Source organism: Ostrinia furnacalis, unplaced genomic scaffold, assembly GCF_004193835.3.
Source record: "Ostrinia furnacalis isolate ACB-3 unplaced genomic scaffold, ASM419383v2 OfSCF5087, whole genome shotgun sequence".
Taxonomy (NCBI): domain Eukaryota; kingdom Metazoa; phylum Arthropoda; class Insecta; order Lepidoptera; family Crambidae; genus Ostrinia; species Ostrinia furnacalis.
Genome location: NW_021135326.1, coordinates 243,936 through 268,400, shown reverse-complemented (window position 1 = coordinate 268,400; position 24,465 = coordinate 243,936). Strand labels below are relative to the sequence as shown.

Genomic DNA, 24,465 nt, shown 5'->3' with positions numbered 1-24,465 from the left:
GCGTATCGGCATAAGGCGAGGCAGAAGAAGAAGGTATTTCCTAACCTAACCTCAAGGATGTTAGTTGCTTAGTTTGAGAATCAAACCCGGTATAATAGTTAGTTCTTACGACTGCACTCCTTCCATCACCGGGGAACCAGGCGCAGGTTAGCGTACCATCCCTACATTGTCGACATTCTACCAGCTCGCACAAAGCGTTTCTTTAACTCTTTTATAATGCGAACAGCTTAACATCAGGTGCGATTGCGGTCAAATACCTGCCTTGATCTGCATAAAAAACCATTGCTAAACTTTTTTTTATCATTTAGGTGGTAGGTATAAGCTATTTAGAAACTCAAAACACGTCAACAAATGCTATCCCCGAACCTTAACCTAACAATCACTTACGTACTAATAATAATAGCAAAATTACCGCTTATTACGACCAAAATATCCCCGTCGACTGTACTGCGTACAATAAAAACAGGAAGAATATTCGGGAAAAAGCCCACATGAGAGCAACATGGGCATATGTTAATGACGAAAAGGGATACACGCTACACCAAATGAGTAGTCATTTTTCCACCAATCGACGAATTATTGGAAAAACTACGCAAATGAATTTATTATGGCCGCCGCCGCCACCCCCGTAACAACATTATTTTATATTTTTAATGTACGGGCGTATTTAATGTAGTATATAGGATGCGGTATATAAGTAGTCTTTGCAGGTTTGTTTGCGCTTGATGTAGCTTTATTTGGAATGATGATGGATTAATTTGTTTTTGGGGTTTGTTTAACTTTTATTCAAACCTATACTTAGGTAGTACCTATTTTGGTTGTCCTGTGATAGGAAATTTTCGTAGAAACTATTTGAAGTCATACCTAATAATGTACTTTGGGAACACAGAAAGACCTATCATCTATACTGTATTTACGAGTTAGGTCACAGAACGAAAAATATTTTGTTAATTTGACAAAATAAAAGGCAAAATATTTAACGCAAACGAAGTCACAGGTCACAGCTAGTCATTGTATCTGATTAGTTCTTCGTAAAGCTTACTTAAGACCTTCATACTTCACTAATGAGGAACACGAGTTATAAGAATGTTTGGGTTAGATAATTAAAAGTATCCAGAAATTTGATAGCACCAAGATCATACAGTAAAAGTTGTTATCTGCTTCGAGTTTAGCATAGTTTAAGGGTTCAAAGAATCAAATTATGTATCATAGCCCCTTCCAAACACAAGGTAGATGAAAAAAATACTAAGACCTAACAAAAAGTGTTAAAGTTTGTGAGAAAAAATGTAGAGAGAGCTTTAGAGCTTGATAATACGTAGTCACCGACTGCCTGTGGCTCAGCAAGCTGTTAGGTTTAAGGGTGAAATAGGTACTTACCTTTTTGAATAAACCGACTGTAGAACGAAGCACCGAATAACCTGAAAGCAAAGAAAGATTTTATATTAGGAGGTTTTTTAAATAGTCATTTATGTATTATGAAGTCATATTGCTGACGAGCATAAGAATTTAAATACATAATCGAATAAATTCATAAAATGAATTTCTCAAAGACAAATATGTTTATTTGTAAAGAATAGGATAATTTTTGGTTAAAAGAAAACATTTATTTTGATTCCAACATAAAAAAAAAATATAAAACACTATTTGAAAAAGTAAAAGGAAGTTGGAAACCAAAAATGGCCACCGCTCAGCATGACGTGTCATGCTCTGAGCTTTTAAGTAGTAGTTAAGTTGGTTAAAGAGCACTTTTACAATATTATACAAGTAGGTATCTACCTATTGTGCAAGTTCTAATCATTTTATATTACGTAAGTACGTGTTTTTACTAAAATTGGGAGCCAAACTGGCCCAAATAAGCAAGTAGCATGCTGAAAATAATAGGTAATATTTTTATGTTGCCACGTAATTTTAGGTAAGTAGCTATGTAGTTTTTGCAGCAACATAACAATGCCCAAAACAGAGATGGCAAGAACATTCGCGACCTTACACTTATTTACCTGCAATTCTCAGACAATTCAAATATCCGAATGTAAGTTGGAACAGGTGGTTTTTCGCCTATTCTAATAGCACAAATAACAACATAAATGGAATACAGTAGGACCTATTCTGACACATTATTAGCTATAGACTAAAATAATACACGTGTAACCCACGACACGTGTCTAGTCTTAAAGTTTGTTTGTAACACTTTCATGGTCATAAGTCTTATTTATTTATGCAAGTAGGCTTTTAAGGCACTTTACACGTTCCAGTATTAACCCTACCACTGCTTCAGGATAATAAATGGGCCAGTGCTGAGAAGAAGCAGCGCAAGAAACTCAGTCACTATTGTCAGCCTCTTTTTCAAGGGTTTACAGACTATAACATACATGGTTATAAATATGTACGCTAGCTAGGCACTTTTAAGTACATATTGAAATTATTAATAGTTTTTTAAAAAGATTTAATCCGCGCCAATGGAGTTCTCGTAGATTTCAATATACTTGGCATTACTTCTCTTTGCAATCACAATTGACTTAACTTTTAGATCACTAGATGCACTTCTTCTTTCATTTATGGCAATAATGTGTTTCCACTTTTGTCAATATCTCGTGAGCATTACATATAGTGTAACTATGGTCTATTCATAGAAACATGGTCGTTTGTCCGAAGTAAAAATGATTTAGAAAGAGGTTTACAGTCTAGACTTGATCGTATAAGGAAAAATTTTAACCTAAAAATTGGTATAGGTACATACATGATTAATTGATTGATACTACACATACGTCTTTTACGTGTCTCATCTGAGGTTTATTAAGGGACTTGTAAAAAACGTATTTGATAAAAAAAATAATGGTAGAATTTGAAGGTTAATACTACTTGTTGTACCTGTCAGGCACTGAACCTGCTGTTATTTCCTATATTGTGTCCATACTAAACGCAATCTATTTGATCAAGTGTCGGTGACACACAGTCGAAACTAACGCATGAGAAGATTTAGAGAATATTATTAATGTAAAGTATGTTGCATATTTATCGGAACTAGGACATTGAAATAAATGGTTAGTTTTAGAACACGCTAAAATATACATGAATTAGGTAATTATGTTCCAACGATATGTTAGAACGTGATGCTATGAACTCTAAAATGTGTGAAATAAGAACAGGGTAATAATGGATAATATTGATAGGAACCATAATGTAACCTTTGCTTTCTTTTATTGTCAGCATGTCTGATGAATCGTAAAAAGAAGAGACTTACCCATAATGTGTATTTATTACATCAACGAATAATGAAATAACATACGCGTTTTTTTTGGATTATTTTGATCGATTATTATCGTGGCAGCGGGAGTTTCAATGTCAGATGGAACCTATCGTGTGCGATTCGCACTTTTCCTTTTTTATATTGTAGTTATTCACAAACTTATGAATTTAGCTAGGTATTCTAGACATTTAGAATATTGACGTATTGTTGATACTAAAATGGTACGTGCAAACATCGCAATTAACGTTTTAAATAAGGAAGCAATAATACAAGTATTCTTAAATAATCATGAAATTAAACTTGATCTTTGAAGTGTTTCGCGTTATGAAACATTTCTAGAAATTAATCAAAATATCCCGATCAATTTCCTCCGTGTTTCATTCCAATACCAGGAATTCATGATGGCATCTACCCCCCATAATCCCTGGAAAAAAATCTTCAATTATGCCCGAATTGGTACGAAAGATCATAATAAAAATTAATCCCATTCCGAATGTAAAGAAACATTTCAGATGGAAATAACATACGAAACCATGTGGAGACAATATGAAGACTGGGGCACGGTGGAAGTGGAATTTAAATATGTAAGGAATTAGGAGGGGGTGGGGCAGGGAGGCAAGAGGGAGAGGTTTTTGAAAACTAGAAAGAGATGAACATGGGTTAGTATCGCGATCTGCGAGAGGGCACGCGGGGCAGATTAGGATGACTTGTCGCGAGATATGTCATTAGAAAGTGGAAAATTACGAGGAATTTGTAGGAATCGGATGAAGAATTTGTAAAGCTGATTACATGCTTAATGTTATTGTCTCTATATTTTTCTGAAAGGCGATAAATTTATTAAATGGATAAGTAGTTTTTTTATGTGACAGGAGGCAAACGAGCAGACGGATCACCTGATGGTAAGTGATTACCGTCTCCCATAGACATAAAGTACCAAACTGTAACTAAACGTAGACTTAACCAGTTACTCTTGTCATCTATCATACCAGTTGGAAAAACCAACTGCAAACCTTATTATAATTTTGTAAAACGCTTGAAACTGCAATATGAAAAAAAAATTTGGTTTACGCTTAGAATATTTTATGTGCACAAGAGTTATAGGTATGTATATACGATGATATGTTACGTTTTAACACATCATCGAATCATTATCATCTGAGTTTGTTCCGGCGTTTCTTCTCAGCACTATGTTTGTCTCGAAGCGCTGGTAGGGCCCAAAAGATAAGGAGACATGTAAAGTATAAGGGCCCATAAGGGCTACCTTTTATTTGTTTTATTTTTTACTATATTTTGACGTTCATAAGTGCCACTTGTGGTCTAAACTGAATAAATATTTTGGATGTTGATTTTATTTTTGACTATCTATAAAAAGGGAATTGAAACTTCATAAAAAGGGAATTAAAACAACTTTAGTACACTACCTTTATTCGGTAATTTTTTTGTCCTAACCTTGCTTCAATTTTAAACAAATTAAGCAGCCCATCTCAAGACTTATCCTGTGACCCGTAGCCCTCGTGTGGCACACGCGAGCCGTAATGAGGCGCGGGCGCGGGGGGTAGTTAGACAATTTTACAACTGCGCCGCGCCGTTTTTTGGGAGACGCGTAGCTAGGTGTGTGACATAGATTAGATTGGACATGTTTTTACCTATAATGTACTGGAAATGGTAAAATTATATTGTAGTATTCAGTAAAGAGTGGTACTGAGAACCAGTAAACTTGGCTACTAAAGTAAATATTTGGTTTAGCGATGTAAATTGATAATTTTGGAATACTATTCAAAGTAGTTGCTCTATCATAGCTTGTTCTAGTGACTTGTCCTACTTAGGCTCAGTTGCACCACCTCATTTTAATCGTAACAATAACAAAAAGCACTGTATGTAGTTTGACAGATTTTTGACGTGTGTGAAAGTTGAAGTAAGATGGCGCAACTCAGCCTTATACTTTTTATTCTGATGATTTCTAGAATAGTACTCATATTTATTATACTGTGTTCATTCGTTCGTTCGTTTTAGCCAAAGGACGTCCACTGCTGAACAATAGCCTCCCCCAAGGATTTCCACAAAGATCGGTCTTGCGCTGCCCGCATCCAGGCACCTTCCGCGACCTTCACCAGATCGTCGGTCCACCTAGTGGGGTGCCTGCCCACACTACGTCTTCTGACCTGTGGTCGCCACTCGAGAACTTTTCTGAACTGTGTTCGTTCGTTCATTTGTTTCAGCCGATAGACGTCCACTGCTGGACAAAGGCCTCCCCCAAGGATTTCCACAAAGACCGGTCCTGCGTTTTTATTATAATATTCTTTTTTAAGTTTTCCGTCCATAAGTGTTTAAACAAGTACTTACAATAGGAACATAATATTTATCTTTTGTTCTACTAATTTGTTACTATAAACTAATCATTGCAGATAAATAGATAAGTATTTTACTCTATTCATGAAGGTACAAAACGAACTCCCAAACTACCTCGTACATTCTGTCTCCTAATCTTTGCCACCATCTGTAGGTGCGCACAAATTTGCATATGTCGAAATAATTTAGGGGGTAACTCCACACATCCATAGTCGCTAATGTGGCCCGGTATTGGCTTAGAACGAAAAGAGGCAGATGTGCCTTTCCGATTTATATTTGTGGAAATGTGCCTAACAGCAATTTTTTTCTTTGCAGGTAAGGAGCCTTCATTTTTGGAGTAGTTCGTGACGAATCGATTTTCGATTCTATAGAGGTAAAGTTTTCAAGTTTAAATAAGATAGACACAATAGTATGCTATAGGTATTTTATTTTGTGGTTAAGACTGGTTAAGAACGTTGAAAACCAACTTTGTGACGTTGACGAAAAGACTTAAAGATGTACGAACATTAATGTTCATTTGCGAATTTTATTTAAGTCGGTAATCTCCTTAAATCGATATGATTAGGCGTAAACTGTAGTTTTTTCTTGCTAATTTCAATCCCTTGTTTTAAAAAAAGGATTGGTGTTAGGTAATTAACGAGTGACCGTCGAAGATATAAACTACGGTTTCTTACAAACTAAAGAAAGATAACACTCACGTTGACGAAGATGAGTGACGTCACAATTGAGTAGGCAGAAACGTTGACCTATAAGGCGTTGTGCGAGTCTGTCTCCTCTTATATTACTCAAGATTTGAGGAAAATTTTCACTCATAATATTCCCTTGAAAGTATCGTGTAGGGAGAGGGCACCATGCGATCGCGGTAATCAGGACTTTTCTTTTGGGGTACTTTTTTAGATGTTGATACATCCGTTTTGAAGTCTATAAGTTTTAAGTTAACAGTAAGACAACCTAGGACCGAGTCGCCTGGAGACGCACGACGCGGAGGGCCGACCCCAAATAAAATGGGAATTGGCCAGGCAAAGTAGTAGTAGTTTTTAAGTCTATAATATCTTGTTAAGTAAAAATAGCAGAAGTTCACGTGAGTACAGGTTTGTTAGGTCGGTTCCCGCAGAAGTACATCTGCTTGTTCTGGCTATTGGACAACTTGTAAATTATCTACCTACATAAAATTTGTTAATTTCTCATGTAAGTGACTGTAATGTTTTTAATGAGAAATAACGGTTCTTTAAACCTGAAGTGGGTTTATAAATCATGTGTGATTGTATGTTAATGTTTACGTGTTTTCATTCTACTAAAGAAACTTAGTTGCCTTTCGGTGCTACGAGAGATTATAAACCTAATTATTCTAATAAATAGGAAAAAAACACATCAAGCAAAAAAAAGAGTGTTGGAAAACAATGATATTAAGTTCCCTTGTTAACTTTCGTGCGTATCGTTTTAATTAACTATACTCAACATCAAATAAACCGCACCTTCCGCGACGCGAACTTTAACGATTTTCTTCTGACACAATCATGGTGCCCCAATAATATTGGTGTTATTTGAAAGCCCAATAAATATCCTTAAAGAAAAACACATTTAATTTCTTAATAAATGATTAACATATACCATAAATGTGACTTGAAAAAATACCTCATTTTGGGCCCACCTATGGGCTCAATTAGACCAATTTTTATGGTTATAAAACCAAATAATGATCTCACGTGTCCTCTTTAACAGATGGATAGCGATTAATCCCAACTTAACAGTTTTATAGCCATAAAAGTTGGCTCTAGCGTAACTACCTATTTTTTGAAGAAGTGACTCTGGATCCTTCTAAATTCACATTTATTCTAAAGACACATTTTTGGGGTAAAAACCTTTCCTTTAATGAAATGAAGGTTAGAACTAGGCTTTCAAATGGTGCCAATATTGGTGGGAAGTGGGGAAGCATACGTTTGAAAATGCTTGTCGCGGGAGGTGCGATTTATTTGATGTCGAGTGTATTTTATTTAGTAGCTGTATCATAATTACTATCGTACCTGAAAGACAAATTTTTCGTTGAGGAAACAACACTTTGAATTCAACTTTAAAAAAACCGGCCAAGTGCGAGTCGGGCTCGCGCACAAAGGGTTCCGTAGCAGCAAATATAATAAACTTATTATGTCAATTTAATCAACCTATCTCAAAAACTATAAGAGATACTTTGATCAAACCAAAAATCGTTGAAAGAGTTAATTAGCATGCATCACCTCTATTTTTTTTAGAATTTTATACCCCGTAGTTATAAAAATAGAGGGGGGGGGACATACTTTTTACGACTTTGAGAGCTGATATCTCAAAAACCGTTCACTTTAAGAAAAATGTTTTTTAGAAAACTTTATATCATTTTAAAAGACCTTTCCATTGATACCCCACACGGGTATGTACATCGAAAAAAAATTTTCATCCCTCAGTTACATGTATGGGGGGCCCCACCCCCAATTCTTTTTTTTACTATTTAGTGTCATAATTTTGTAGCGGTTCATACAACACATATTCCCATCAAATTTCATCACTGTAGTACTTATAGTTTCCGAGTAAATCGGCTGTGACAGACGGACAGACGGACAGACGGACAGACGGACAGACGGACAGACGGACAGACGGACAGACGGACAGACGGACATGACGAAACTATAAGGGTTCCGTTTTTGCCATTTTGGCTACGGAACCCTAAAAATACATATCAAAAAGTAAATGTGATATCTTTTTACTTAGAAATCCGACTTTTTCTCACAAGATGTGTGGTAACCTGAGCAGGGGGGTGAGTTCTAGTAATTTTCCGATACATAAGTATCTATTCTGTTTTAAGTTATGTATTATACGTAATTATATACAGGAAGGCTTTACTTTTAGCCCCGGCTCTGTTTGTATCCTATTTCCTTACACTTTTCCTTGATTTCTATTTAATTATTCTTGTAATATTTAGTGTTGATGTTTTGATTGTATTTTATCCTCATACTAACTAAGTGATGGTGGAGTTTTTTGTGATATAATTCAGGATTAAGACGCAAATATAAAGTATTATGACAGTGAAAATGACAAAAGGGTTCGTTTTCTGTCAGTGTTTGCAGAATAATTGCCTTTGAATTCAAGCTATCTTTAGAACTAAAGAAAAACCATCAAGATAATACTGAAAATTATTTCTGTATCAAAGAAATTTTAATTCCGCGAATAATTATACTAAAGACCCGGAAAAAGGGACAATTTAAGAAAGCATATTCCTTCCATGAAATAAGGTTCAGCGCAATTCAGTGGTGCAAAGTACTATAATAATAAAATCTCAGAAACTATAACACATACAAACTTGAAATTTGGCAGACAGGTTCCTTATAGGGTGTAGACATCCGCTCGCTAAGAACAGATTTGATAAAACTACACCCTTAATAGGGATAAATCGGCGTCCACGCATACTAAGTCGCGGGCGGCCGCTAGTATTATAATTATAGCACTAAGATGCCCAAACAGCTCATAAGTTAGACCAAATAAAAAGAAAACAATACACGCATTATCTTCAAAAAAGTCACTTGATTCGTACATCAAGTATCATGTTCTTTTTATTCCACAAGCGGCTCTAAACGCACTCGTGTTACCGTGCAAGGGTGCACTATAAATCATTGCCTCAGGCCAAAGGGTGGTTTCGTTTGACTTGGAAAAACTATGGGGTACACCTTGTGATGTAGAATTAGAGGCGATTTTCAAATGAATTTTAATTTCAGAGGGAAAATTGAGAGGACCGAATTGAATTTTTAATAAATTATGCAATTAGAAAACAGAAAGTTAGTGGTATAGAATAACGTCAATCATTTTTGAATAATTGATCATAGAGCCTATATTTGATGTGTGATTTTAATTGGCTTCCGTAGAAATAACATTAGGAATTTTCTTTCTGTCTTTTATATTTTTGTTTATCATTTCCACTTATCGACTGTAAGTTTCACAGCTTTTAAAAGTGACAGTACCTAGCTATGTGTACCTAAACGATGGATAGAGTGTGTACTAACATGAATGGGCTATAAACCGTTCTTTTTACGCACTATGTACACACGAAAAATAGACTAAAAAGTACTCACGAGCGTGTTTTTTAATTGAACTGCACCAAGAGCGAAAGTGAAAAGATTTTTAGGACTTTTTTGTGGCACACGCAATTCAATGGAATATTTTAGGCTCAAAATACAGCGTCCATTTGCTACCGTTAGATCTAAAAAAAAGAAAACGCGGATGGCGCGTATGGTTTTTTGTTTTTAAAAAGTGAAATCGCGTGTCTATGATTTTATGAACGGCGATAGTGGCGCCGCCTGTTGACTTTGTAGCGGAACTGATGCGTTTTTCTTTTTTCCGCTTTGGCGTGTGTGGAAACTTTTTGATTTTTAATCCACTGATGAATGAAGCTGGGTCGTGTTCTTTTATTTTTTGCGGTTCGGCGCTCGATTTGTTTACGTTCTTGCAGTTCTTTCAAAACTTGAATGAACGTAAAGCTACGTAATATTAAAAGCTAACTTCAACACTGTTAAACTACTAAATAGATTCTTATGAGTTTAGGAAGTCTTTACTTTCTGTTCAAGTCAATATTACAATTGAATTCTTACGTAATCAACCCTTAAAAGACAATGTCTTCTTAAAGTATTATCTATCGCGAAATATATGTATACGAGAAATGAAACAGCGAAATCTTTGTCGTTAGATATGATTTTCTGCCCGAAACGTGTCAACATGTAAAATAAATAATATTAGCGAATAGTGCGATTGCTTCCTCTAATTTTCAGGTCACGTAAGATGTAATAAACTTTATATTATTCATCTTGCATCGGATCTCACTCGCTAAACCCAGAACCCGCATGATAACTCTAACGCACACGACATGGTCTGTAATAAAAATTATATGCTCCAATTTACGATGGCCGGGGTGGGAGGGGGGCCCAAAAAATGCCCCCTACCCCCCTGATTGTGGGATCGAATCCCGCTAAACGAACGGGCGAAAAATTCGCGGGCAGGGAGGCGCCGAGTGAGTGCGATACATTTTTATTATCATTATCCTTTTCTAACGAACTATGAGGCGGGAATTGGGCGCGTAATTATTAATTTTATTTGTGCGCATGTGTGCGTGCGTGCACGTGTGTGGGATTTTTAAAATTCAAATTAACTCGCCGCTGAACTATTGTGTAGCGGAAATGAGAGACGTGAAAAGATGGGCGCCATTATTGGGCCTGTTTTGTATTTTGTATTGATGTGGATGCTTGTGATGTACTTTGTAGGTAGGCAGTTGATTTTGTAATTACTCATGCGAAATAAGTTAATGGGTTTATGTAAATTAACACGTAACTTAAAAAACGAAGGGTTTTCTTTACTATCATCTCCTATTTACTTACAACCAATTTTTTTTTGCGAAAAGTTACGTAATTTTTCTCGGAATCTATCTTTGTACATTTAATCAAAAGTATTACTTCAAACGAACAACATAACTTTCTCTTCACTAAAAAGATTGAAGTTCAGTTCATTTTACTACAACTGAAATGTGCTAATTACCATCCCGTCTAACACAATCCACGTGTGGAAAACTACCAGATGAGAACCTAAGTGCCACTTAAAATCATCTTTCTTAATATGTTTACTTAATTAAGGTGTGAAACGTTGATCCATTAACCATCCAAAGTATGTATTTATACGACAAAACATTTAGAATAACAACCAAATGACTTCTTTCTTTTCTAAACATAAAACATTTCCCCTTTCATCTTTCAATGAATCATCAGTATCTCAATTTCCCTAATTGCTTGAAATATGAACAAAATCAATACCTAACTACGGGTCTACGAACTACGGGCTACGGAACAGCTGCGTAGTACTACGCCGTAGTCGCTACGTAAAATAATATTTTCTTAGGCTGAGCACCACCTAACTTTAACGGGAACTACGACGATAACTGTTGCTTTTTGTATGGAGTTTGACAAATTTTTGACGTTTGTCAAAGTTAATGTAAGATGGTGCAACCCAGCCTTAATTTCCTGTTGAATGACGATTCAGGAATTGTTTTAGAATAATAATGAACGTTCGAGAAATTTTTCCTATAATTAGATCTACTCCAATATTTTAGACGTAGAAGTTTGTGGGTGTTTGTTAATTCTTACGTCGATAGATAAACGGATTCTAATGTTAATTAACATTAGAATTCCTCTAATTAGAGGAAATTAAAATTCATTAGATTCGTCTTAAAATGTTATTTACTTTCGCCCGTATTCACAAACGATGCTTGCTCAAGTGAAGCATTGCATCGAACGCACAGCGTTGAAAAGAGCTCTGTGATTGGATCGTGTGTGACTCTGAGCGTCCACGCGCACTGTGAGACCTTATAGTAATGTTTGTGGATAAGGGCGTTAGTTTGGTTGTAATTGAATAGATGATGATGATGTCGGGAACTATACCACATAATTATGTGCATTTTATATAGTACTAGCTTTCCGCCCGCGGCTTCGCCCGCGTGGAATTTTTCGGTTTTTTACATAACCTATGACACTCAGCAATAATGTGGCTTTCTATTGGTGAAAGAATTTTTAAAATCGGTTCAGTAGATCTCGAGATTACCTCTTACAATTTAACAAATATACAAACACACAAACTTTACTTCTTTATTATATTAGTATATATAGGTAACTACCGACCCGCTCCTGCTTTGCACAGGTAGGTACAATGTATTATACTTAAAAACCTTCCTCTTGAATCACTCCGTTGCGTAATTTTAAAGATCTAAGCATACACAGGGATAGACAGACAGAAAAGCGACTGTTTTATAATATCAATAAAGCTCATAAAGCACATTTTATTTATGCAGGTAGGCTTTTAAAAATAACTTTTACACGTCTTCAGTAACTGAAGAGAGAGAATGCCTCTTTCAAAAACGGAAGACACCAGTAAGGGATTCATGAATAATAAATTGCTCAATTCATGTCAATTATGTTGATAATTATGACTTAATTATTACGAATTGCATTACTAACATAAGCAATGGCCCAGGATTGATTAGCACATGCTGCTAAGCAATTGTTTGGTTTTCTAAAAAACATAACACTTTGGGCGTTATCTTGAATAAATATTTATAACTATGTATATTTTAAAGTCAGAAAACCTTTGAAAAAGAGGCTGACAATAGTGACTGAGTTTCTTGCGCTGCTTCTTTTCAGCACTGGCCCATTTATTGTCCTGAAGCAGTGGTAGGATTAATCCTACCACTGCTTCCAGTATTAATACTGGGGCGTGTAAAAGTGCTTTTTTGAAGCCTACTTGCAGAAATAAATGGTTTTATGAATTTTTTTTTCACGTAATGACGCACATGACACAAAATTAGAGCAGTAACCTACATCTGGTTGTATTGTAAAATTTCTTAGTCAGCTATGCAACTCTCCTTCCCACTTTTTAATGATGTAATAACACAATAATTTAAAACAAATATACCTAAGCATTTCCTGCCGTCACGCAAACCTTTCTGTATATCTTTAGGGCTCTGTCAAAACAGTAACATCCATGTTTAATGTTTACATTATTACAATACTAGCTTTAGCCTGCGACACTTCCTGTGAAGTGTATTTTACATTGCCAAATGTTGGTCTAGAGACGCTGGTGGGTCAAAATGATTCTAAGGCATGTAAAGGCTCCTTAAAAGTAGAATTTTAAGTTTATTATATTAAGTCTTGATTTTTCCTTTTAAACATTTAACGTTTTGTTAACCTCTATCTAAACAGTCTATACTATTTGTAGCTGTCATTTACTGGATATTAATCTACAACTATAAGCATTTATAAAGCACTTCTAGAAGGAAGCCCAAAGTCTCTAGTATATTTTTTGCCAACCGCTGCCAGCAAGTATTCATATACGATTCCTTATCATTTTTTTCACAAAACTTTACGTTTTTTGAGATGTTACAGTCCCGCAATAAACTAATTCTTATTCTTTCCACTCCACTCTAGAATTCAGGGACCCATCGGCCCTTGGTATACTTTCATATGAAAGGTCCACTTCAGCTGGCTTACCGTTTCAGCTATAGTACAGATTACGTTTTGTTCTCTACCTGACTCTATCTTCAGAAAATCCTAAGACTGCAGCTTTTTGGAGCACTTTATATTTAAACATGTTTAAATTCTACGCTATACAGTATGGCAATTATTTAGAAATGTGTATTGTTAATAATAGTAAAATCTGAAACGTTAAAATAACGGTATCGTTATAGCCAATGAGTTGCTGTCATAGTGACATTGACATTAGAAAACGTCAGAATAGAGGAAAGTTATGTATCCAGTGTTTATTTTATGAGAGTAGATCTACCGGCTTGTAACAGTATACAATAACATACAATAGCGACTGAGTTTCTTGCGCTGCTTCTTCTCAGCACTGGCCAATTTTTTGTCCCAAACCAATGTTATGGTTAAAGTACGAGTAGTACTGGGACGTACATATAAAAGCTCTTTTTAAAAACCTTACTTTCAAAAACTAAATTAGTTTTAAAGTTTTTAAGATGTCACCTAATAATTATTAAGTGAATGCGTACAGACAGACAAGAAGAATTACGTTCTCTTTATGTACGAGGAAATAGCTAGCAATGGAAACTTCCCTTGACCGAGTTGTTTGACCTAATTTTGCGTACACAGAAAGAATTAATTACAAGATCTTTTTATGAACACTTCACTGTTTTAAGGCTGAAGGAAGCGGGAACTACAAAATTGAAAATAGACGCTTCTCTTAGGCTCAGAACAGACGGTGAAACGCAACTGCAACGAAACTGCAACTGCTAGTTACTTTTGAGTTCATCTAAGTTTCTGCCATAGCTTCCGTTGAGAGACCACACATGACGCTACCAGTTTGAAACATTCAGTTTCAGTTTCATTCATCAGAATCATCAGAAAGTTGCAGTTTCGTTGCAGTTGCGTTTCACCGTCTGTTCTGGGCCTTAGTACGGGCTTAGAACGATTCTTTAAGATGTGGCAACACTATGCTTAGTAGATTACAAGATTTGGAATCGCATTGCACTAACAATCATAGTGTGTTATTTCATTTAAGATCTTGCTGGCAAGTTTTGGTCTACAATATAATGCAGCAATCCGAAATGTTTTATAAAATCGAAATTATTTAAGTCGATGCTAATTTGAAGTTATTGTTATTTAATAAAATTTGTAATTTTATATTACGTGATGCAATAAAACATTTATTACAATTCTTACTGTTTTATCTCTTGTAAGAGGCAGAAAAACTGAAAATATTATATTCCAGACTTCAATATTTGTGGGAATGTGGGTGTTTTTATTCAATTTACGATAATACAACCAGTTATATATTATATTATTATGATAATAATATTAGTAACCATTTTGCAACGAAATCTTGCAAGACTAACTTATACAATACGAAATAGTTTTTTTTAAATAAATAATCTTTATTTTACATTACATCGAAAATACATTGTTTGTTTGAGACTGACGTCTGTGATAGGTATTTTACTGTGGTACGTCATCAGGTCATCATTATCTTTCATTATCAAGTTCATTTCAGTTTGCGTTTTCACGGGTCTCGTCTAAATATAAGCAGCTATTTGCCGATATTCGGGAGGAGCGACCTCAGCGAGGTGACACCCGCCTTTGTCAAGGCAAAGCCTATTTTAGGCTCTAAACCACTAAAAAATGCCCACCTACCCGCGAGTGTCCACGCTGTAGGGTTGGATGAGACTTTCAGGCTTTTGTAATTGTTTTAGAGTGATTGAGCTGATTAGAAAGGGGTTAATAGAGGAAAAATTGCTTATTTTGTCGTTAATGATTTGCAGACATATTTTTAAACCGTATTAAAATACATTTTATTTTATTTTCTAACGTTCTTAACCTTGCATCTCAAATTAGAACAGAATTTAAAATTGTAAGACAGCGAATTTTATATAAAAGTACAATAAAAAAGGCAATTTTCATTAATACATTAAATTATTAGATAAGAAAAGTAATATTAATAAGGGTGTTTTAATACCAAAGATGCTATTGTTTAGTCAAGAATTACTTCCAAAGAACCACTCCATTTCTGGGGTCTTGGTTCTTATTACTTCTCATAGTTAATAACCGACTGTTCTACGAATCCATCACAAAAGCTTCATAAAAAGCTTACAGAAGCATCGTGGAAATGTAAAATCATTTAATGTACATAGCGGAGGCACAACATAACAACATCAAGTATTATATAGTAGAATATCTCGTTATGTGTTCGGCCAATGATAAAAAACACACATACAATTATATGTATATCTTGGGGGTTCGATACGGCACACGGACGCACACACGTGTATAGTAGGCGTTGTGATCACAAAGAGAGCTGATTAAAAATCATGACATGCGCAGCGTAATTTTAAAAACTACCCGGAGGTGGGTTAATTTTTAAGTATTGATCAAAAATTGCGTATACGTGCAAAGGGTGGGGTAGGGTGGCTAGGGCGGTGGGAGTGCGTATATTAGATGTTTTTTGTAGGGAATTTGTCATTAGAAAGTTCGTTGTGTGTTGGTTGGAGGCTGCGCTGATTCGCGTTGTTTTCTGTCGGGTTTTGAATTTGCGTTGGCTTGTTATAGATTCTGAATTGCGTTTGTGTTGTTTAAATGAGTTTAGTTATGTACATTAGTGTTGTCAAAGCTGCTTTTTATTTCGAACTCCGACTAACAGGGATTAATACCCATAATCGTATTAATGTTACGTAATCATTTATTATGTAACATTAATACGATTTTTAATGAAGTATTTTTAATGAAAAGGTCCAGTTTTTAAATTACTTACTAAGAGTATATTATTATATATTATTTATATTATAATAATAAGAGTATATTTACAGAGGTTAGTTGGTAGAAAAGTTATGCAATCAACATAGTAATATTAGTTTTTGTTCAAACACAATCACAGCATGTACTTTATTTAGCTTCATTTAACTTTCAACAAGGCTATTCGGATAGAAAAATCACTATTCATTGATAATTCAATTAACGATAGGAACAATTGCTGGAAAATTAATTAAGGTAATATTAATGTATTTTATTTTATTGAGCTATGACCATATTTTGGTTTATTTTTCGCTACAAAAATACCTTAGAAACAATGAAGAAAAAAAGTTCTCACCAGATTTTTTAAAGTTTTTTTTCTAGGAATCAAAAAAGTTTTACGACGACTTATTGATAACGTTTTCATCCTTTCGAAGTGAAAGTATGTTTCCAGTAATATAATTTACGCACAGAACTATATTTATTAGGTTTCCGTTTGGATTTATGACGCAATTTCAGCCAAAAGCCTATGATTAAAACCATAAATAAACCTTCAAATAGTATTTTTCATAGCAATCGCCGAAATCGAGTTAGTATTAATAACAGTGTAGTCGGTATACCGCTATAATTTCATGGTGTCGAGTTGGCACACTCCCATGGCTTGATATGAAGTCTATGCTACATCGACAGCATTCTTATATTTTCCTCCAATTAAAATATTTTTGTTTAAGTCTATGAACGTTTAAAAAAAGTTTTCAAAAGCTTCTAAGCAAGCCTCAGAAAAATATATGTAAAGGTAAAAAAAAAATTAAATTCCCAACTAATTCAATGCACGTACTTATATGTTTTTACAATAATATTTAAATAGTTTTACCTTTTTACTTTGCTGAAATTGCAATTTGAAAGAGGTATATCATAAATTAATTTGACAGTAAAATAAATACAATTAATTTATTTTGATTTGCGTTTTGTATTGTCTTGGCTTACTTCTTATTTGAAATTAACCATATTTGTAATCACAGAAGGGTCAGAATTAATACATCTGTGCTTTTATTGGATCTGCTGTAATGTCTGCTAAATTGGCAAACTAACATCAATACTTTTTGCTAGAAAAAACTGTATTGAAAAGACAGATCTTGTTCGATCTTATGTGTTTTTTACCATAGGAATAACCGTAATTTTTTACACCTTATAAAATAAAAACAACTCGGAGGGGAACGCGTCAGATTATGCCCATATCCTCACATAGTGCTCCACGCGTTCCCCACTATTTCCCTGATAGCCCAATTTCCCCCCAAAACGGGTCTACAAATGATATTACTGTGACGAACAGCTTCCTGTAGGTGCCTAAGGAAAAGGGTAAAACGTTCCTTGTTTAAGAAGTCATAGAAACATCGAAAACTAGGTTTCTTTGAAGATCAAAAAAGTCGGGAAAATAATATAGAAAGTTTACATTTTTAGGAAAACCAGAAGTTTTACCACCATTTTTTGTCAATTAATTTGCCCAGTTAGTAGAAATGCCTATACCTACCCAAATTACGTAAGCTCATCACTAAGCACTCCCAATATTTGAAGCTGGGACCCTAATCCCAATAAAAAGACCCGAACAGACACACAACCTAACTAAACCTACAAATACGCGGGATTTTTAATTTAGATCCTTTGACTAACCCCCGCTCCAAATCAAACGCTAAGCATCCACCAAAAAATCATTACCAACCCGCTATACGTACCGCTTCCGTATACACGTCTAAACACTAACCCTGGCAACCCTCTTGACAAAAAAAACGAAATAAAAACTCTCGGGGCCGAAGTATTTTCATTATCTAACCTACGGCTGTGACGCGCAGCCTCCAAAAACCGTACCTACTCGTATATTCATTTCCGTTTCGTTAATACCGCATACTTTTAACTGTCTAACTAGGTGGGAAGCCCCCTGCCCCCCTCCCCACACCGTCACTACTTACACGCGGTAGGCACAACTTTTATAATACTACGTACTCAGGCGCTTTTTAACGAACCCCCCGAGGGTGGGGGCGCCACCTGCCACGCATACCGAAAAATACGCAAAACGGGCGGGGGCGCCTCCTGCCACCCCTGGTTAGAACTGAAGTGGCCGTATTTTGCGTATTTTTAAATTATTCCCACATGCGGGTATGGTGTTTAGTTCCCTTTGAATCTTTTTATTCCTCCGATTCGGGTGATCTGGGCGTTTTTTTTTGTTGCGGCATTAATTTCGTGAACTGTTGTTACAGTTGGCCATTTTGTTTCGGAATAGAAGAATGCTTAACTGTGCATAAATCCCGACTTTCTGCTGAGTAAGTAGGTTCTGAACAATTAACAATGTGATGCTTGGGATATCATGGTTTCATCTGCAAATATTAGAAGATGACTCTATCAAAAAGTTTAGGGTGATTAGATAATTCATTGTGCGTTTCTGTTACATAATTACGCTACTTGTAATTGATGATTAATATTGCGCTAAAAAAGCACTTATTTTGACATAATTGTGACAAGTGCAGGTACAAATTAAGTAACTTAAAAAATATTCAAATGTTTTTTACCATGCCTTTCTACTAATTGTCATTTAAAAATTGTCAAACATTGATGATCTAAAATTTTCCAATCAAAGTTGATAAAATATCACAAATTACAGTTTCTAACCAATTATTTCTTCCTTTATCTTAACCTAACGATCTAAAATGTTAAATTACCAAAATTTTAATCGACTTTTGTATTGCCAAAGCTTATAAGGTAACCGCGAACAACTTGTTGTAACATATTGAACGTGTCACGAAGGCACCGTGTCAGACAAGTTCAGGCCGTTATAAAAACATTTCTGGAACATGTACCGAGCTGTCGGGCGAAAGTCTTTCTTATTCGTACAGCATTAAGGCGTAGTTTGTAGAGAAACTATCGGAAGACAGCCTTCTTCCGCAATATTTGCCTATTCATTGCATTACAATATTTATTTTGCGTTGGAGAAAATTTGCTTATGACGGATCCAGCTGGATTTTCCCGTAAGTAAGTGGGGACCGTGATGGGGAAGAATTGGCTTTTTATCTTTTTATTGCTCGCGAATAAGACAAATAAAGTTATCCTGTTTCGGTTTCAATGTTTTCAATATTTACAAGTTGTTTTCTAAAACATAAAGAAAGCACCTTACCTGTCATATGGTATTTAAAAATGTTTTAAATTACGAATATTTGTCAATATTTTAAATTATGAATTTTTGTTAATATTTTTTGCCAGAAATTAAACTGTAGTAGCTTTAGATTCATCAGCATCGCAAACAAATTAATATACAATGCGTAAGAATTTTAAAATCTATCACATAAAAGATTTAAAATCTGTTCAGCAATATTTTAAGATTTTTAATATTTTGTTTTCAATAATATTCATAATTAAACAATCACATTTGAAAATCTTCAATTTAAAAAGAAGTTGTTGAACAGTAATTATTATTACGATATCAACAAACATCCATATTATTGTCACTGAGTCTTCAAAAAGAAGCTAAAAACAAAAATAACATAAAAGTTTTGAAATTGTAAGAAAATCGTCAACTTATATCAAATAAATTGAACGCTTGAACTTGTGTTCACGCACGATCACATCGCTCGTAGTCCGTAGCATTCTCGTAGCAGTTACAACTCGCAGACAGCATGTGAGACGCCTGCTTTTTATTTCATAGCACAAATGCACGCGGCGGAAAAATTGCTACTACATTTTGTGTAGGTGTTAGCGATACGAATTTTTTCACACCAATATTGAAAGCGGATTTGTTAAATTCCTATTTTTATTACGCTTTGGATTTAAAACTGGTGAATATATGCCAATAACCGTTTTAAACACCATTTTGGAGTGTTTTGTGATCCAATATAAACGCATTCGGTGTGTAATTTTGGTTTTAAGTGATTAATAAAGCTTTTCNAGCTTTTTGTGTAACTATTCCAGTTTTATTTTATTTCCAAATACTTTGGCGGGAAAATTTGCATAAAGGTTTTATAAAAATAATAATATTGCTGTAGTTATTTTACATATAGTAGGTCTATAAATAAAGGAATAATAGAAATGTTTGCTCTTTACTCCAACCTAAGCAAATTTTATAACGTTACAATGAAGACGTAAAAACAAAAGATCATTAGAATAAATAAGACGGATAGGTTTAAAGTATTATGCTCTTGATTAACTACAGTCATGTAATATCATCCCTCAACATCTCAAATATGTTTACGAGGCCTTCTAGCCGGATACTTGGCGTCTACTTTACGAGTTCAGCAAACGTATGGTGCGGTACGTTGTTAGCTTTACGGTCAATGAAGCACGGAATCTCGCCAGCTATCTCCGCAATCTTCGAAGCCTAAATAATAAATTCGACGCTTCCCGGGCACCGTTTGAGTCACACAAACATCGGAGTAAAACAATTTATTACAAAATGTAAACAGGAAGAGCCGTATTTTCATTTAGAATACGATTTCTCGATGCCCCCTCCCCACCCCACGGCATAGACGAAAATACCCGGTTATGATTAATTCCAAATGCGGCGCGCATTGATCAAGAAACCAGCTTTTTACTCCAAACTACCCATCCCCCCTGCGAGAGCGAGACTAATGCAGCGTCTGCCGTCTCACTCTAAAACAAAGATGCTAAAACTTCTTTCGCTAGTATGAAGATTTTAATTTCATATTTTTGACGAAACGGTTCTAATTTTACTTCCTATATCACGCAAAAAACAACCTTATTATCGCTAGACACAATACGGAACGGCTTGCGCGCGCCGAGCACTTGCATCCGTCTTCTAATTTTGAATTAGTTTTCGAAGTGAAAAGATACAGTCCCAAGACTGTGTGCGTTGCTGTAGTCATTTTGGACTTTATTGTCCAAGGTTTACGATTGGAAATTGTGAAATCGCGAGCTCGCAAGAAATAATTCTCCAGTTGTACCCCGAAATTAGTCGAATGAGGAGAAAGGGGTTCATACGATGGGTGGTTTTAAAAGAAGAAGGCAAAAAGGTGGGGATAGAAAGATGCGCAAAGACTTAGTTGGCGCGGGGGCGCGGGTGATGGGGGTGTTATAAAATATATAATTCTATACTTACAATACTTGTAAATACGGACGCGGAAGTAAGTAGCGCGCGCGACGCGTCTTGGTGCTGGGCGTCTTCCGCGTTTGGTAATTCGGTTAGCGACGAGTGAAGTGGGGAATGTTCTTTGGAATATGTAAGGTAATTGATTTTTCAGCCGTCAACGTCATTAAATATTTGAAAGCAATGTAAGCTAGTGATGGGATAACAGAACGAGAGAAATAATATTTATTCAACTCTGTAAAGTCTTAAATGTAGAGCACTAATAATTTATTTAGTAGAGTGTTTACTTTGGGGAAAATACGGTTGATAATGAATTCAGAAAAAACTTCTAGTGTGATTTCATTTGAACAGTTGTTATTTTGCATTTATTTCGGGCTTACATTATTAACGCGGTACATACCTACCTAATGGGAAAAAAGTTCAAGTTGTAATACAATAATTATTATCATATTATTAGAGAACATTTTTTTACTGTTAGTATCATAAATCATAATGAGTTTACCAAAACTGGAATTAATTTGTACTAAAAATGGCGATACTACACTCGGACTTTAAATTCAAACATATGTATTATTAATATTATTATACTAAAATATTCAGTGTCATTAAATTATTCACGTATCATAACAATTAAAAACTCTCAAAATGAATAATGAAATTATTAAAATGATTTACTCATAATATACAAATCTTTGTGTCACTTTAGGCTTAATGAGCATCCATTACCATACTTAATGCACTCAAATGTTTTTAATTATTGTACAAATATTTTTGCCAATTTACACCTTAAGGTGATAAATAATTCAACCAATGGAAATGACACTCTTTTTACATTTACCACCTCTAATTGATATTCCGAGCTTAAACTGATATAGAGGTGTGATAAAAAAAAACAGTTTTCGTAATTTGCTGCAAAGTGCCAGTTTTTTTCCTGTGTAAAATTCCGCTTCTTTGGGAATCACGACTTCTTGGCGGTAAAGTGAAGCGTTATGCTTAGCAGTTTTGTTTTAATATCTGTTTCTTGTGTAAAGACGAATAATTATGTGAAATGAAATAATAAGTGAGTCAAATGAAACGAAATAGTGCAATATCACTTCAAAGGCGGAAAAAGATATCAGTAAAGTGCCATATCTGTGCCGAAACTGAAAGGAAGCGGGGAATTTACCTAAATAGCATCTAATTACTTGAATGAATCTGTTAGTAAACTAATTAATTAATGTGCAAACCATGCAAAGCTTTAAAGCAAGTACGAATTGTTTTACCAACGCACAACTGGCAGTGTTTGTAAAAAAATCAAGTAAAAATTATATTAATTTCCCTCCCGCGAGTTTCTTGAAAGTACCAAGGCGTTTCGGTCGGCGTACACCGCTACATTCGCTGATATTTAGTCGCGAGACGGGATGTATTATAAGGCGGTAGTTGTTTAAAATAAGAGCAGGCCCGGACTTAGGGGCGCGGTCGATGCAGCAACAAAAGTGCCGGGTTTGAATCTTGGTGGTAATTATTTTTAAGTATTCGTTTTTAAATTGTGACATTAATTTTATTGTTGACTTGGATGTTGTTTGTAAGTTAAGTGTCGATTTGTACGATGTACTTTGCGGCATTTTTAGTTTTAACTAATAATGAATAATATTAATATTATAAAAACATATTTATGTAAATAAAAAAAACATTATGAATATGACTGATACTCTAGATTCTCATGATAAATTAGTTTAATTTGGACTTTAAAATTATCCTTATAAAAAGATAAATTGTTTTTCATTTGTTTCAAAAACTATAATTTGCCATCTGTCTGAAAAATATTGTTGATTATTTTGCGTAATTAGTGTTACTTGTGATAATAAACTAGGCTTAGTAGATCTGAGGGCTGACGCAGCGGTTTGAGGCCCAACTGGCTCCGAGCCACGGAGGGTCTACTTCCTCTTGTGGTGATACTGATGTAATAAACGTAGGGGTGGGATGTAGTGCTTAGAGATAATTCGATGAATGGATTTGAATAGAATTTGACTTAAAACATTTAAGTTGTAAAATAAAAAATCTTTATTAGTCCAAAATGTAGACATTTTAATAAGCAAAATTAGCATAATTTTCTAAAAAGAAACTTGAGTGAGTGCTATAGTGTGAAAATCGGATTTTCAGTATTATTCGATTAAGTGTAGAGGTGTTTTTGAATAGTTAACACCATATTACAGATCCTAAAAACAAATAAAACGACGTTACTCATAATACAAGGACTATCTCAATATTATACCAATTTTCTTAACNTGTAAAATAAAAATCTTTATTACTCGAAAATGTAGGTATTTTAATTGTAAAATTAGCACAATTTTCTAGAAAGCAACTTGAGTAAGTGCTGTAGTGTGAAAACCGGAATTTTCAGTATTTTTCGATTAAGCGTAGAGGTGTTTTTGAATACTTAACACCATAATACAGATCTTAAAAACAAATAAAACGACGTTACTCATAATACAAGGAATATTTCAACAAAGTATCAATTTTCATATNTTCTTAACAAAAAAATTATACTACACAAAGTGAAGCTACCTATGTTTTATCCACTCATTTCGCGCGGTTCTTAGTAAAAAGTTGTAAGAGGGGGGGCACTAGCTACGGCGTAGCTCGTAGCGGCTACGAGCCGTAGGCCCGCTACGCAGGGTTGCCATTTCATTGGAGATATGGAAATTTTTCTTTTGTGACGTCATTGCTATTTTGAGACAGTGATTACGTTTATGATCTGTGATTTTATGGGGCAGAGCTGGAAGCTAGAGTAATTGCTAATGTTTACTCAAAATGTTTACTAGAGATGTATAAATGGTTCAAATAACGGTAGGCAATGGCATATAATGAAACTTACTGGAGTATATTACTCACAGGTTGATACATCTTTATAGGTTAAGTTTGACTTTTTGAGTTTCACAAAGGCGCTAAGTGATAAAATGTCATGTCATTAAAGGCAATTATTAAGTTGAGCAAGTAATTAATTG

The 24,465-nt window shown here is 34.8% G+C and overlaps 1 long non-coding RNA gene across 1 annotated transcript in view; it reads right to left on the bottom strand.

Annotated features, from left to right (window-relative positions):
• LOC114360582 (uncharacterized) overlaps nt 1-24,465 on the bottom strand; it is a 109,728-nt gene that overhangs the window by 35,009 nt on the left and 50,254 nt on the right. Inside the window, exon 2 of the long non-coding RNA XR_003656526.1 lies at nt 1,378-1,418. This is a non-coding gene — a long non-coding RNA (uncharacterized LOC114360582). The remainder of the gene's footprint in view (nt 1-1,377; nt 1,419-24,465) is intronic.